Source organism: Ascidia mentula, chromosome 7 (assembly GCF_947561715.1).
Source record: "Ascidia mentula chromosome 7, kaAscMent1.1, whole genome shotgun sequence".
Classification (NCBI taxonomy): domain Eukaryota; kingdom Metazoa; phylum Chordata; class Ascidiacea; order Phlebobranchia; family Ascidiidae; genus Ascidia; species Ascidia mentula.
The window spans coordinates 13101368-13116089 of record NC_138572.1 but is presented as its reverse complement, the minus strand read 5'-3'; positions in this window follow the sequence as shown (position 1 = coordinate 13116089).

Below are 14722 nucleotides of genomic sequence, written 5' to 3'. Positions count from 1 at the left end.
CGTATTTGTCACATTTGCATCGACAAGGAGAGCATCCTAGCCTCTGGACAGCAATAGGGCATAGTGAGCAAGCATGCTCTGTGACGTCACAATTTCTATTGTGACAGAGGTCTACACGGTGGGCATTTCCCACCTCCTATACTTATTCACATAGAAATAAAATCATGCGCGCCCAAGTAAAAAAGCAGCCTAGCCGCTGTACAGTAATTGGGCATAATGAGCACAAGTCGTCGTCGACGCGGCAACGACGGCAGGGGGTCTTTGCAAACGATTAAGTAGTTAAAAAGCAGCCCGGACAGGGCGTGATGCTTACCTTATTCAAATAGAATGTCGACTGGTGGGAGAGGGTCGGAGCTTGGCCTGGTGGGCACTTGGAGTGGTTGCCACATGGCAAGCACGTGGATTGGCAATTTTCAACACTGAGAGTGCAGCGGTAATTACCACGCTTGCAACGACAGAAAAGTATGCCTGCCGCTGGACAGTAATTGGGCATAATGAGCACGAGCCGGCGTCGTCGACGCGGCAACGACGGCGGGGGGCCTTTGCAAACGATTAAGTAGTGAAAAAGTAGCCCGGACAGGGCGTGATGCTTACCTTATTCAAATAGAATGTCGACTGGTGGGAGAGGGGCGGAGGTTGGCCTGGTGGGCACGTTGAGTGGTTGGGACATCGCAAGCACGTGGAATGGGAATTTTCAACACTGAGTGCCGCCGTATTTGTCACATTTGCATCGACAAGGAGAGCATCCTAGCCTCTGGACAGCAATAGGGCATAGTGAGCAAGCATGCTCTGTGACGTCACAATTTCTATTGTGACAGAGGTCTACACGGTGGGCATTTCCCACCTCCTATACTTATTCACATAGAAATAAAATCATGCGCGCCCAAGTAAAAAAGCAGCCTAGCCGCTGTACAGTAATTGGGCATAATGAGCACAAGTCGTCGTCGACGCGGCAACGACGGCAGGGGGTCTTTGCAAACGATTAAGTAGTTAAAAAGCAGCCCGGACAGGGCGTGATGCTTACCTTATTCAAATAGAATGTCGACTGGTGGGAGAGGGTCGGAGCTTGGCCTGGTGGGCACTTGGAGTGGTTGCCACATGGCAAGCACGTGGATTGGCAATTTTCAACACTGAGAGTGCAGCGGTAATTACCACGCTTGCAACGACAGAAAAGTATGCCTGCCGCTGGACAGTAATTGGGCATAATGAGCACGAGCCGGCGTCGTCGACGCGGCAACGACGGCGGGGGGCCTTTGCAAACGATTAAGTAGTGAAAAAGTAGCCCGGACAGGGCGTGATGCTTACCTTATTCAAATAGAATGTCGACTGGTGGGAGAGGGGCGGAGGTTGGCCTGGTGGGCACGTTGAGTGGTTGGGACATCGCAAGCACGTGGAATGGGAATTTTCAACACTGAGTGCCGCCGTATTTGTCACATTTGCATCGACAAGGAGAGCATCCTAGCCTCTGGACAGCAATAGGGCATAGTGAGCAAGCATGCTCTGTGACGTCACAATTTCTATTGTGACAGAGGTCTACACGGTGGGCATTTCCCACCTCCTATACTTATTCACATAGAAATAAAATCATGCGCGCCCAAGTAAAAAAGCAGCCTAGCCGCTGTACAGTAATTGGGCATAATGAGCACAAGTCGTCGTCGACGCGGCAACGACGGCAGGGGGTCTTTGCAAACGATTAAGTAGTTAAAAAGCAGCCCGGACAGGGCGTGATGCTTACCTTATTCAAATAGAATGTCGACTGGTGGGAGAGGGTCGGAGCTTGGCCTGGTGGGCACTTGGAGTGGTTGCCACATGGCAAGCACGTGGATTGGCAATTTTCAACACTGAGAGTGCAGCGGTAATTACCACGCTTGCAACGACAGAAAAGTATGCCTGCCGCTGGACAGTAATTGGGCATAATGAGCACGAGCCGGCGTCGTCGACGCGGCAACGACGGCGGGGGGCCTTTGCAAACGATTAAGTAGTGAAAAAGTAGCCCGGACAGGGCGTGATGCTTACCTTATTCAAATAGAATGTCGACTGGTGGGAGAGGGGCGGAGGTTGGCCTGGTGGGCACGTTGAGTGGTTGGGACATCGCAAGCACGTGGAATGGGAATTTTCAACACTGAGTGCCGCCGTATTTGTCACATTTGCATCGACAAGGAGAGCATCCTAGCCTCTGGACAGCAATAGGGCATAGTGAGCAAGCATGCTCTGTGACGTCACAATTTCTATTGTGACAGAGGTCTACACGGTGGGCATTTCCCACCTCCTATACTTATTCACATAGAAATAAAATCATGCGCGCCCAAGTAAAAAAGCAGCCTAGCCGCTGTACAGTAATTGGGCATAATGAGCACAAGTCGTCGTCGACGCGGCAACGACGGCAGGGGGTCTTTGCAAACGATTAAGTAGTTAAAAAGCAGCCCGGACAGGGCGTGATGCTTACCTTATTCAAATAGAATGTCGACTGGTGGGAGAGGGGCGGAGGTTGGCCTGGTGGGCACGTTGAGTGGTTGGGACATCGCAAGCACGTGGAATGGGAATTTTCAACACTGAGTGCCGCCGTATTTGTCACATTTGCATCGACAAGGAGAGCATCCTAGCCTCTGGACAGCAATAGGGCATAGTGAGCAAGCATGCTCTGTGACGTCACAATTTCTATTGTGACAGAGGTCTACACGGTGGGCATTTCCCACCTCCTATACTTATTCACATAGAAATAAAATCATGCGCGCCCAAGTAAAAAAGCAGCCTAGCCGCTGTACAGTAATTGGGCATAATGAGCACAAGTCGTCGTCGACGCGGCAACGACGGCAGGGGGTCTTTGCAAACGATTAAGTAGTTAAAAAGCAGCCCGGACAGGGCGTGATGCTTACCTTATTCAAATAGAATGTCGACTGGTGGGAGAGGGTCGGAGCTTGGCCTGGTGGGCACTTGGAGTGGTTGCCACATGGCAAGCACGTGGATTGGCAATTTTCAACACTGAGAGTGCAGCGGTAATTACCACGCTTGCAACGACAGAAAAGTATGCCTGCCGCTGGACAGTAATTGGGCATAATGAGCACGAGCCGGCGTCGTCGACGCGGCAACGACGGCGGGGGGCCTTTGCAAACGATTAAGTAGTGAAAAAGTAGCCCGGACAGGGCGTGATGCTTACCTTATTCAAATAGAATGTCGACTGGTGGGAGAGGGGCGGAGGTTGGCCTGGTGGGCACGTTGAGTGGTTGGGACATCGCAAGCACGTGGAATGGGAATTTTCAACACTGAGTGCCGCCGTATTTGTCACATTTGCATCGACAAGGAGAGCATCCTAGCCTCTGGACAGCAATAGGGCATAGTGAGCAAGCATGCTCTGTGACGTCACAATTTCTATTGTGACAGAGGTCTACACGGTGGGCATTTCCCACCTCCTATACTTATTCACATAGAAATAAAATCATGCGCGCCCAAGTAAAAAAGCAGCCTAGCCGCTGTACAGTAATTGGGCATAATGAGCACAAGTCGTCGTCGACGCGGCAACGACGGCAGGGGGTCTTTGCAAACGATTAAGTAGTTAAAAAGCAGCCCGGACAGGGCGTGATGCTTACCTTATTCAAATAGAATGTCGACTGGTGGGAGAGGGTCGGAGCTTGGCCTGGTGGGCACTTGGAGTGGTTGCCACATGGCAAGCACGTGGATTGGCAATTTTCAACACTGAGAGTGCAGCGGTAATTACCACGCTTGCAACGACAGAAAAGTATGCCTGCCGCTGGACAGTAATTGGGCATAATGAGCACGAGCCGGCGTCGTCGACGCGGCAACGACGGCGGGGGGCCTTTGCAAACGATTAAGTAGTGAAAAAGTAGCCCGGACAGGGCGTGATGCTTACCTTATTCAAATAGAATGTCGACTGGTGGGAGAGGGGCGGAGGTTGGCCTGGTGGGCACGTTGAGTGGTTGGGACATCGCAAGCACGTGGAATGGGAATTTTCAACACTGAGTGCCGCCGTATTTGTCACATTTGCATCGACAAGGAGAGCATCCTAGCCTCTGGACAGCAATAGGGCATAGTGAGCAAGCATGCTCTGTGACGTCACAATTTCTATTGTGACAGAGGTCTACACGGTGGGCATTTCCCACCTCCTATACTTATTCACATAGAAATAAAATCATGCGCGCCCAAGTAAAAAAGCAGCCTAGCCGCTGTACAGTAATTGGGCATAATGAGCACAAGTCGTCGTCGACGCGGCAACGACGGCAGGGGGTCTTTGCAAACGATTAAGTAGTTAAAAAGCAGCCCGGACAGGGCGTGATGCTTACCTTATTCAAATAGAATGTCGACTGGTGGGAGAGGGTCGGAGCTTGGCCTGGTGGGCACTTGGAGTGGTTGCCACATGGCAAGCACGTGGATTGGCAATTTTCAACACTGAGAGTGCAGCGGTAATTACCACGCTTGCAACGACAGAAAAGTATGCCTGCCGCTGGACAGTAATTGGGCATAATGAGCACGAGCCGGCGTCGTCGACGCGGCAACGACGGCGGGGGGCCTTTGCAAACGATTAAGTAGTGAAAAAGTAGCCCGGACAGGGCGTGATGCTTACCTTATTCAAATAGAATGTCGACTGGTGGGAGAGGGGCGGAGGTTGGCCTGGTGGGCACGTTGAGTGGTTGGGACATCGCAAGCACGTGGAATGGGAATTTTCAACACTGAGTGCCGCCGTATTTGTCACATTTGCATCGACAAGGAGAGCATCCTAGCCTCTGGACAGCAATAGGGCATAGTGAGCAAGCATGCTCTGTGACGTCACAATTTCTATTGTGACAGAGGTCTACACGGTGGGCATTTCCCACCTCCTATACTTATTCACATAGAAATAAAATCATGCGCGCCCAAGTAAAAAAGCAGCCTAGCCGCTGTACAGTAATTGGGCATAATGAGCACAAGTCGTCGTCGACGCGGCAACGACGGCAGGGGGTCTTTGCAAACGATTAAGTAGTTAAAAAGCAGCCCGGACAGGGCGTGATGCTTACCTTATTCAAATAGAATGTCGACTGGTGGGAGAGGGTCGGAGCTTGGCCTGGTGGGCACTTGGAGTGGTTGCCACATGGCAAGCACGTGGATTGGCAATTTTCAACACTGAGAGTGCAGCGGTAATTACCACGCTTGCAACGACAGAAAAGTATGCCTGCCGCTGGACAGTAATTGGGCATAATGAGCACGAGCCGGCGTCGTCGACGCGGCAACGACGGCGGGGGGCCTTTGCAAACGATTAAGTAGTGAAAAAGTAGCCCGGACAGGGCGTGATGCTTACCTTATTCAAATAGAATGTCGACTGGTGGGAGAGGGGCGGAGGTTGGCCTGGTGGGCACGTTGAGTGGTTGGGACATCGCAAGCACGTGGAATGGGAATTTTCAACACTGAGTGCCGCCGTATTTGTCACATTTGCATCGACAAGGAGAGCATCCTAGCCTCTGGACAGCAATAGGGCATAGTGAGCAAGCATGCTCTGTGACGTCACAATTTCTATTGTGACAGAGGTCTACACGGTGGGCATTTCCCACCTCCTATACTTATTCACATAGAAATAAAATCATGCGCGCCCAAGTAAAAAAGCAGCCTAGCCGCTGTACAGTAATTGGGCATAATGAGCACAAGTCGTCGTCGACGCGGCAACGACGGCAGGGGGTCTTTGCAAACGATTAAGTAGTTAAAAAGCAGCCCGGACAGGGCGTGATGCTTACCTTATTCAAATAGAATGTCGACTGGTGGGAGAGGGTCGGAGCTTGGCCTGGTGGGCACTTGGAGTGGTTGCCACATGGCAAGCACGTGGATTGGCAATTTTCAACACTGAGAGTGCAGCGGTAATTACCACGCTTGCAACGACAGAAAAGTATGCCTGCCGCTGGACAGTAATTGGGCATAATGAGCACGAGCCGGCGTCGTCGACGCGGCAACGACGGCGGGGGGCCTTTGCAAACGATTAAGTAGTGAAAAAGTAGCCCGGACAGGGCGTGATGCTTACCTTATTCAAATAGAATGTCGACTGGTGGGAGAGGGGCGGAGGTTGGCCTGGTGGGCACGTTGAGTGGTTGGGACATCGCAAGCACGTGGAATGGGAATTTTCAACACTGAGTGCCGCCGTATTTGTCACATTTGCATCGACAAGGAGAGCATCCTAGCCTCTGGACAGCAATAGGGCATAGTGAGCAAGCATGCTCTGTGACGTCACAATTTCTATTGTGACAGAGGTCTACACGGTGGGCATTTCCCACCTCCTATACTTATTCACATAGAAATAAAATCATGCGCGCCCAAGTAAAAAAGCAGCCTAGCCGCTGTACAGTAATTGGGCATAATGAGCACAAGTCGTCGTCGACGCGGCAACGACGGCAGGGGGTCTTTGCAAACGATTAAGTAGTTAAAAAGCAGCCCGGACAGGGCGTGATGCTTACCTTATTCAAATAGAATGTCGACTGGTGGGAGAGGGTCGGAGCTTGGCCTGGTGGGCACTTGGAGTGGTTGCCACATGGCAAGCACGTGGATTGGCAATTTTCAACACTGAGAGTGCAGCGGTAATTACCACGCTTGCAACGACAGAAAAGTATGCCTGCCGCTGGACAGTAATTGGGCATAATGAGCACGAGCCGGCGTCGTCGACGCGGCAACGACGGCGGGGGGCCTTTGCAAACGATTAAGTAGTGAAAAAGTAGCCCGGACAGGGCGTGATGCTTACCTTATTCAAATAGAATGTCGACTGGTGGGAGAGGGGCGGAGGTTGGCCTGGTGGGCACGTTGAGTGGTTGGGACATCGCAAGCACGTGGAATGGGAATTTTCAACACTGAGTGCCGCCGTATTTGTCACATTTGCATCGACAAGGAGAGCATCCTAGCCTCTGGACAGCAATAGGGCATAGTGAGCAAGCATGCTCTGTGACGTCACAATTTCTATTGTGACAGAGGTCTACACGGTGGGCATTTCCCACCTCCTATACTTATTCACATAGAAATAAAATCATGCGCGCCCAAGTAAAAAAGCAGCCTAGCCGCTGTACAGTAATTGGGCATAATGAGCACAAGTCGTCGTCGACGCGGCAACGACGGCAGGGGGTCTTTGCAAACGATTAAGTAGTTAAAAAGCAGCCCGGACAGGGCGTGATGCTTACCTTATTCAAATAGAATGTCGACTGGTGGGAGAGGGGCGGAGGTTGGCCTGGTGGGCACGTTGAGTGGTTGGGACATCGCAAGCACGTGGAATGGGAATTTTCAACACTGAGTGCCGCCGTATTTGTCACATTTGCATCGACAAGGAGAGCATCCTAGCCTCTGGACAGCAATAGGGCATAGTGAGCAAGCATGCTCTGTGACGTCACAATTTCTATTGTGACAGAGGTCTACACGGTGGGCATTTCCCACCTCCTATACTTATTCACATAGAAATAAAATCATGCGCGCCCAAGTAAAAAAGCAGCCTAGCCGCTGTACAGTAATTGGGCATAATGAGCACAAGTCGTCGTCGACGCGGCAACGACGGCAGGGGGTCTTTGCAAACGATTAAGTAGTTAAAAAGCAGCCCGGACAGGGCGTGATGCTTACCTTATTCAAATAGAATGTCGACTGGTGGGAGAGGGTCGGAGCTTGGCCTGGTGGGCACTTGGAGTGGTTGCCACATGGCAAGCACGTGGATTGGCAATTTTCAACACTGAGAGTGCAGCGGTAATTACCACGCTTGCAACGACAGAAAAGTATGCCTGCCGCTGGACAGTAATTGGGCATAATGAGCACGAGCCGGCGTCGTCGACGCGGCAACGACGGCGGGGGGCCTTTGCAAACGATTAAGTAGTGAAAAAGTAGCCCGGACAGGGCGTGATGCTTACCTTATTCAAATAGAATGTCGACTGGTGGGAGAGGGGCGGAGGTTGGCCTGGTGGGCACGTTGAGTGGTTGGGACATCGCAAGCACGTGGAATGGGAATTTTCAACACTGAGTGCCGCCGTATTTGTCACATTTGCATCGACAAGGAGAGCATCCTAGCCTCTGGACAGCAATAGGGCATAGTGAGCAAGCATGCTCTGTGACGTCACAATTTCTATTGTGACAGAGGTCTACACGGTGGGCATTTCCCACCTCCTATACTTATTCACATAGAAATAAAATCATGCGCGCCCAAGTAAAAAAGCAGCCTAGCCGCTGTACAGTAATTGGGCATAATGAGCACAAGTCGTCGTCGACGCGGCAACGACGGCAGGGGGTCTTTGCAAACGATTAAGTAGTTAAAAAGCAGCCCGGACAGGGCGTGATGCTTACCTTATTCAAATAGAATGTCGACTGGTGGGAGAGGGTCGGAGCTTGGCCTGGTGGGCACTTGGAGTGGTTGCCACATGGCAAGCACGTGGATTGGCAATTTTCAACACTGAGAGTGCAGCGGTAATTACCACGCTTGCAACGACAGAAAAGTATGCCTGCCGCTGGACAGTAATTGGGCATAATGAGCACGAGCCGGCGTCGTCGACGCGGCAACGACGGCGGGGGGCCTTTGCAAACGATTAAGTAGTGAAAAAGTAGCCCGGACAGGGCGTGATGCTTACCTTATTCAAATAGAATGTCGACTGGTGGGAGAGGGGCGGAGGTTGGCCTGGTGGGCACGTTGAGTGGTTGGGACATCGCAAGCACGTGGAATGGGAATTTTCAACACTGAGTGCCGCCGTATTTGTCACATTTGCATCGACAAGGAGAGCATCCTAGCCTCTGGACAGCAATAGGGCATAGTGAGCAAGCATGCTCTGTGACGTCACAATTTCTATTGTGACAGAGGTCTACACGGTGGGCATTTCCCACCTCCTATACTTATTCACATAGAAATAAAATCATGCGCGCCCAAGTAAAAAAGCAGCCTAGCCGCTGTACAGTAATTGGGCATAATGAGCACAAGTCGTCGTCGACGCGGCAACGACGGCAGGGGGTCTTTGCAAACGATTAAGTAGTTAAAAAGCAGCCCGGACAGGGCGTGATGCTTACCTTATTCAAATAGAATGTCGACTGGTGGGAGAGGGGCGGAGGTTGGCCTGGTGGGCACGTTGAGTGGTTGGGACATCGCAAGCACGTGGAATGGGAATTTTCAACACTGAGTGCCGCCGTATTTGTCACATTTGCATCGACAAGGAGAGCATCCTAGCCTCTGGACAGCAATAGGGCATAGTGAGCAAGCATGCTCTGTGACGTCACAATTTCTATTGTGACAGAGGTCTACACGGTGGGCATTTCCCACCTCCTATACTTATTCACATAGAAATAAAATCATGCGCGCCCAAGTAAAAAAGCAGCCTAGCCGCTGTACAGTAATTGGGCATAATGAGCACAAGTCGTCGTCGACGCGGCAACGACGGCAGGGGGTCTTTGCAAACGATTAAGTAGTTAAAAAGCAGCCCGGACAGGGCGTGATGCTTACCTTATTCAAATAGAATGTCGACTGGTGGGAGAGGGTCGGAGCTTGGCCTGGTGGGCACTTGGAGTGGTTGCCACATGGCAAGCACGTGGATTGGCAATTTTCAACACTGAGAGTGCAGCGGTAATTACCACGCTTGCAACGACAGAAAAGTATGCCTGCCGCTGGACAGTAATTTGGCATAATGAGCACGAGCCGGCGTCGTCGACGCGGCAACGACGGCGGGGGCCTTTGCAAACGATTAAGTAGTTAAAAAGTAGCCCGGACAGGGCGTGGTGCTTACCTTATTCAAATAGAATGTCGACTGGTGGGAGAGGGTCGGAGCTTGGCCTGGTGGGCACTTGGAGTGGTTGCCACATGGCAAGCACGTGGATTGGCAATTTTCAACACTGAGAGTGCAGCGGTAATTACCACGCTTGCAACGACAGAAAAGTATGCCTGCCGCTGGACAGTAATTGGGCATAATGAGCACGAGCCGGCGTCGTCGACGCGGCAACGACGGCGGGGGGCCTTTGCAAACGATTAAGTAGTGAAAAAGTAGCCCGGACAGGGCGTGATGCTTACCTTATTCAAATAGAATGTCGACTGGTGGGAGAGGGGCGGAGGTTGGCCTGGTGGGCACGTTGAGTGGTTGGGACATCGCAAGCACGTGGAATGGGAATTTTCAACACTGAGTGCCGCCGTATTTGTCACATTTGCATCGACAAGGAGAGCATCCTAGCCTCTGGACAGCAATAGGGCATAGTGAGCAAGCATGCTCTGTGACGTCACAATTTCTATTGTGACAGAGGTCTACACGGTGGGCATTTCCCACCTCCTATACTTATTCACATAGAAATAAAATCATGCGCGCCCAAGTAAAAAAGCAGCCTAGCCGCTGTACAGTAATTGGGCATAATGAGCACAAGTCGTCGTCGACGCGGCAACGACGGCAGGGGGTCTTTGCAAACGATTAAGTAGTTAAAAAGCAGCCCGGACAGGGCGTGATGCTTACCTTATTCAAATAGAATGTCGACTGGTGGGAGAGGGTCGGAGCTTGGCCTGGTGGGCACTTGGAGTGGTTGCCACATGGCAAGCACGTGGATTGGCAATTTTCAACACTGAGAGTGCAGCGGTAATTACCACGCTTGCAACGACAGAAAAGTATGCCTGCCGCTGGACAGTAATTTGGCATAATGAGCACGAGCCGGCGTCGTCGACGCGGCAACGACGGCGGGGGCCTTTGCAAACGATTAAGTAGTTAAAAAGTAGCCCGGACAGGGCGTGGTGCTTACCTTATTCAAATAGAATGTCGACTGGTGGGAGAGGGTCGGAGCTTGGCCTGGTGGGCACTTGGAGTGGTTGCCACATGGCAAGCACGTGGATTGGCAATTTTCAACACTGAGAGTGCAGCGGTAATTACCACGCTTGCAACGACAGAAAAGTATGCCTGCCGCTGGACAGTAATTGGGCATAATGAGCACGAGCCGGCGTCGTCGACGCGGCAACGACGGCGGGGGGCCTTTGCAAACGATTAAGTAGTGAAAAAGTAGCCCGGACAGGGCGTGATGCTTACCTTATTCAAATAGAATGTCGACTGGTGGGAGAGGGGCGGAGGTTGGCCTGGTGGGCACGTTGAGTGGTTGGGACATCGCAAGCACGTGGAATGGGAATTTTCAACACTGAGTGCCGCCGTATTTGTCACATTTGCATCGACAAGGAGAGCATCCTAGCCTCTGGACAGCAATAGGGCATAGTGAGCAAGCATGCTCTGTGACGTCACAATTTCTATTGTGACAGAGGTCTACACGGTGGGCATTTCCCACCTCCTATACTTATTCACATAGAAATAAAATCATGCGCGCCCAAGTAAAAAAGCAGCCTAGCCGCTGTACAGTAATTGGGCATAATGAGCACAAGTCGTCGTCGACGCGGCAACGACGGCAGGGGGTCTTTGCAAACGATTAAGTAGTTAAAAAGCAGCCCGGACAGGGCGTGATGCTTACCTTATTCAAATAGAATGTCGACTGGTGGGAGAGGGTCGGAGCTTGGCCTGGTGGGCACTTGGAGTGGTTGCCACATGGCAAGCACGTGGATTGGCAATTTTCAACACTGAGAGTGCAGCGGTAATTACCACGCTTGCAACGACAGAAAAGTATGCCTGCCGCTGGACAGTAATTTGGCATAATGAGCACGAGCCGGCGTCGTCGACGCGGCAACGACGGCGGGGGCCTTTGCAAACGATTAAGTAGTTAAAAAGTAGCCCGGACAGGGCGTGGTGCTTACCTTATTCAAATAGAATGTCGACTGGTGGGAGAGGGTCGGAGCTTGGCCTGGTGGGCACTTGGAGTGGTTGCCACATGGCAAGCACGTGGATTGGCAATTTTCAACACTGAGAGTGCAGCGGTAATTACCACGCTTGCAACGACAGAAAAGTATGCCTGCCGCTGGACAGTAATTGGGCATAATGAGCACGAGCCGGCGTCGTCGACGCGGCAACGACGGCGGGGGGCCTTTGCAAACGATTAAGTAGTGAAAAAGTAGCCCGGACAGGGCGTGATGCTTACCTTATTCAAATAGAATGTCGACTGGTGGGAGAGGGGCGGAGGTTGGCCTGGTGGGCACGTTGAGTGGTTGGGACATCGCAAGCACGTGGAATGGGAATTTTCAACACTGAGTGCCGCCGTATTTGTCACATTTGCATCGACAAGGAGAGCATCCTAGCCTCTGGACAGCAATAGGGCATAGTGAGCAAGCATGCTCTGTGACGTCACAATTTCTATTGTGACAGAGGTCTACACGGTGGGCATTTCCCACCTCCTATACTTATTCACATAGAAATAAAATCATGCGCGCCCAAGTAAAAAAGCAGCCTAGCCGCTGTACAGTAATTGGGCATAATGAGCACAAGTCGTCGTCGACGCGGCAACGACGGCAGGGGGTCTTTGCAAACGATTAAGTAGTTAAAAAGCAGCCCGGACAGGGCGTGATGCTTACCTTATTCAAATAGAATGTCGACTGGTGGGAGAGGGGCGGAGGTTGGCCTGGTGGGCACGTTGAGTGGTTGGGACATCGCAAGCACGTGGAATGGGAATTTTCAACACTGAGTGCCGCCGTATTTGTCACATTTGCATCGACAAGGAGAGCATCCTAGCCTCTGGACAGCAATAGGGCATAGTGAGCAAGCATGCTCTGTGACGTCACAATTTCTATTGTGACAGAGGTCTACACGGTGGGCATTTCCCACCTCCTATACTTATTCACATAGAAATAAAATCATGCGCGCCCAAGTAAAAAAGCAGCCTAGCCGCTGTACAGTAATTGGGCATAATGAGCACAAGTCGTCGTCGACGCGGCAACGACGGCAGGGGGTCTTTGCAAACGATTAAGTAGTTAAAAAGCAGCCCGGACAGGGCGTGATGCTTACCTTATTCAAATAGAATGTCGACTGGTGGGAGAGGGTCGGAGCTTGGCCTGGTGGGCACTTGGAGTGGTTGCCACATGGCAAGCACGTGGATTGGCAATTTTCAACACTGAGAGTGCAGCGGTAATTACCACGCTTGCAACGACAGAAAAGTATGCCTGCCGCTGGACAGTAATTTGGCATAATGAGCACGAGCCGGCGTCGTCGACGCGGCAACGACGGCGGGGGCCTTTGCAAACGATTAAGTAGTTAAAAAGTAGCCCGGACAGGGCGTGGTGCTTACCTTATTCAAATAGAATGTCGACTGGTGGGAGAGGGTCGGAGCTTGGCCTGGTGGGCACTTGGAGTGGTTGCCACATGGCAAGCACGTGGATTGGCAATTTTCAACACTGAGAGTGCAGCGGTAATTACCACGCTTGCAACGACAGAAAAGTATGCCTGCCGCTGGACAGTAATTGGGCATAATGAGCACGAGCCGGCGTCGTCGACGCGGCAACGACGGCGGGGGGCCTTTGCAAACGATTAAGTAGTGAAAAAGTAGCCCGGACAGGGCGTGATGCTTACCTTATTCAAATAGAATGTCGACTGGTGGGAGAGGGGCGGAGGTTGGCCTGGTGGGCACGTTGAGTGGTTGGGACATCGCAAGCACGTGGAATGGGAATTTTCAACACTGAGTGCCGCCGTATTTGTCACATTTGCATCGACAAGGAGAGCATCCTAGCCTCTGGACAGCAATAGGGCATAGTGAGCAAGCATGCTCTGTGACGTCACAATTTCTATTGTGACAGAGGTCTACACGGTGGGCATTTCCCACCTCCTATACTTATTCACATAGAAATAAAATCATGCGCGCCCAAGTAAAAAAGCAGCCTAGCCGCTGTACAGTAATTGGGCATAATGAGCACAAGTCGTCGTCGACGCGGCAACGACGGCAGGGGGTCTTTGCAAACGATTAAGTAGTTAAAAAGCAGCCCGGACAGGGCGTGATGCTTACCTTATTCAAATAGAATGTCGACTGGTGGGAGAGGGTCGGAGCTTGGCCTGGTGGGCACTTGGAGTGGTTGCCACATGGCAAGCACGTGGATTGGCAATTTTCAACACTGAGAGTGCAGCGGTAATTACCACGCTTGCAACGACAGAAAAGTATGCCTGCCGCTGGACAGTAATTGGGCATAATGAGCACGAGCCGGCGTCGTCGACGCGGCAACGACGGCGGGGGGCCTTTGCAAACGATTAAGTAGTGAAAAAGTAGCCCGGACAGGGCGTGATGCTTACCTTATTCAAATAGAATGTCGACTGGTGGGAGAGGGGCGGAGGTTGGCCTGGTGGGCACGTTGAGTGGTTGGGACATCGCAAGCACGTGGAATGGGAATTTTCAACACTGAGTGCCGCCGTATTTGTCACATTTGCATCGACAAGGAGAGCATCCTAGCCTCTGGACAGCAATAGGGCATAGTGAGCAAGCATGCTCTGTGACGTCACAATTTCTATTGTGACAGAGGTCTACACGGTGGGCATTTCCCACCTCCTATACTTATTCACATAGAAATAAAATCATGCGCGCCCAAGTAAAAAAGCAGCCTAGCCGCTGTACAGTAATTGGGCATAATGAGCACAAGTCGTCGTCGACGCGGCAACGACGGCAGGGGGTCTTTGCAAACGATTAAGTAGTTAAAAAGCAGCCCGGACAGGGCGTGATGCTTACCTTATTCAAATAGAATGTCGACTGGTGGGAGAGGGGCGGAGGTTGGCCTGGTGGGCACGTTGAGTGGTTGGGACATCGCAAGCACGTGGAATGGGAATTTTCAACACTGAGTGCCGCCGTATTTGTCACATTTGCATCGACAAGGAGAGCATCCTAGCCTCTGGACAGCAATAGGGCATAGTGAGCAAGCATG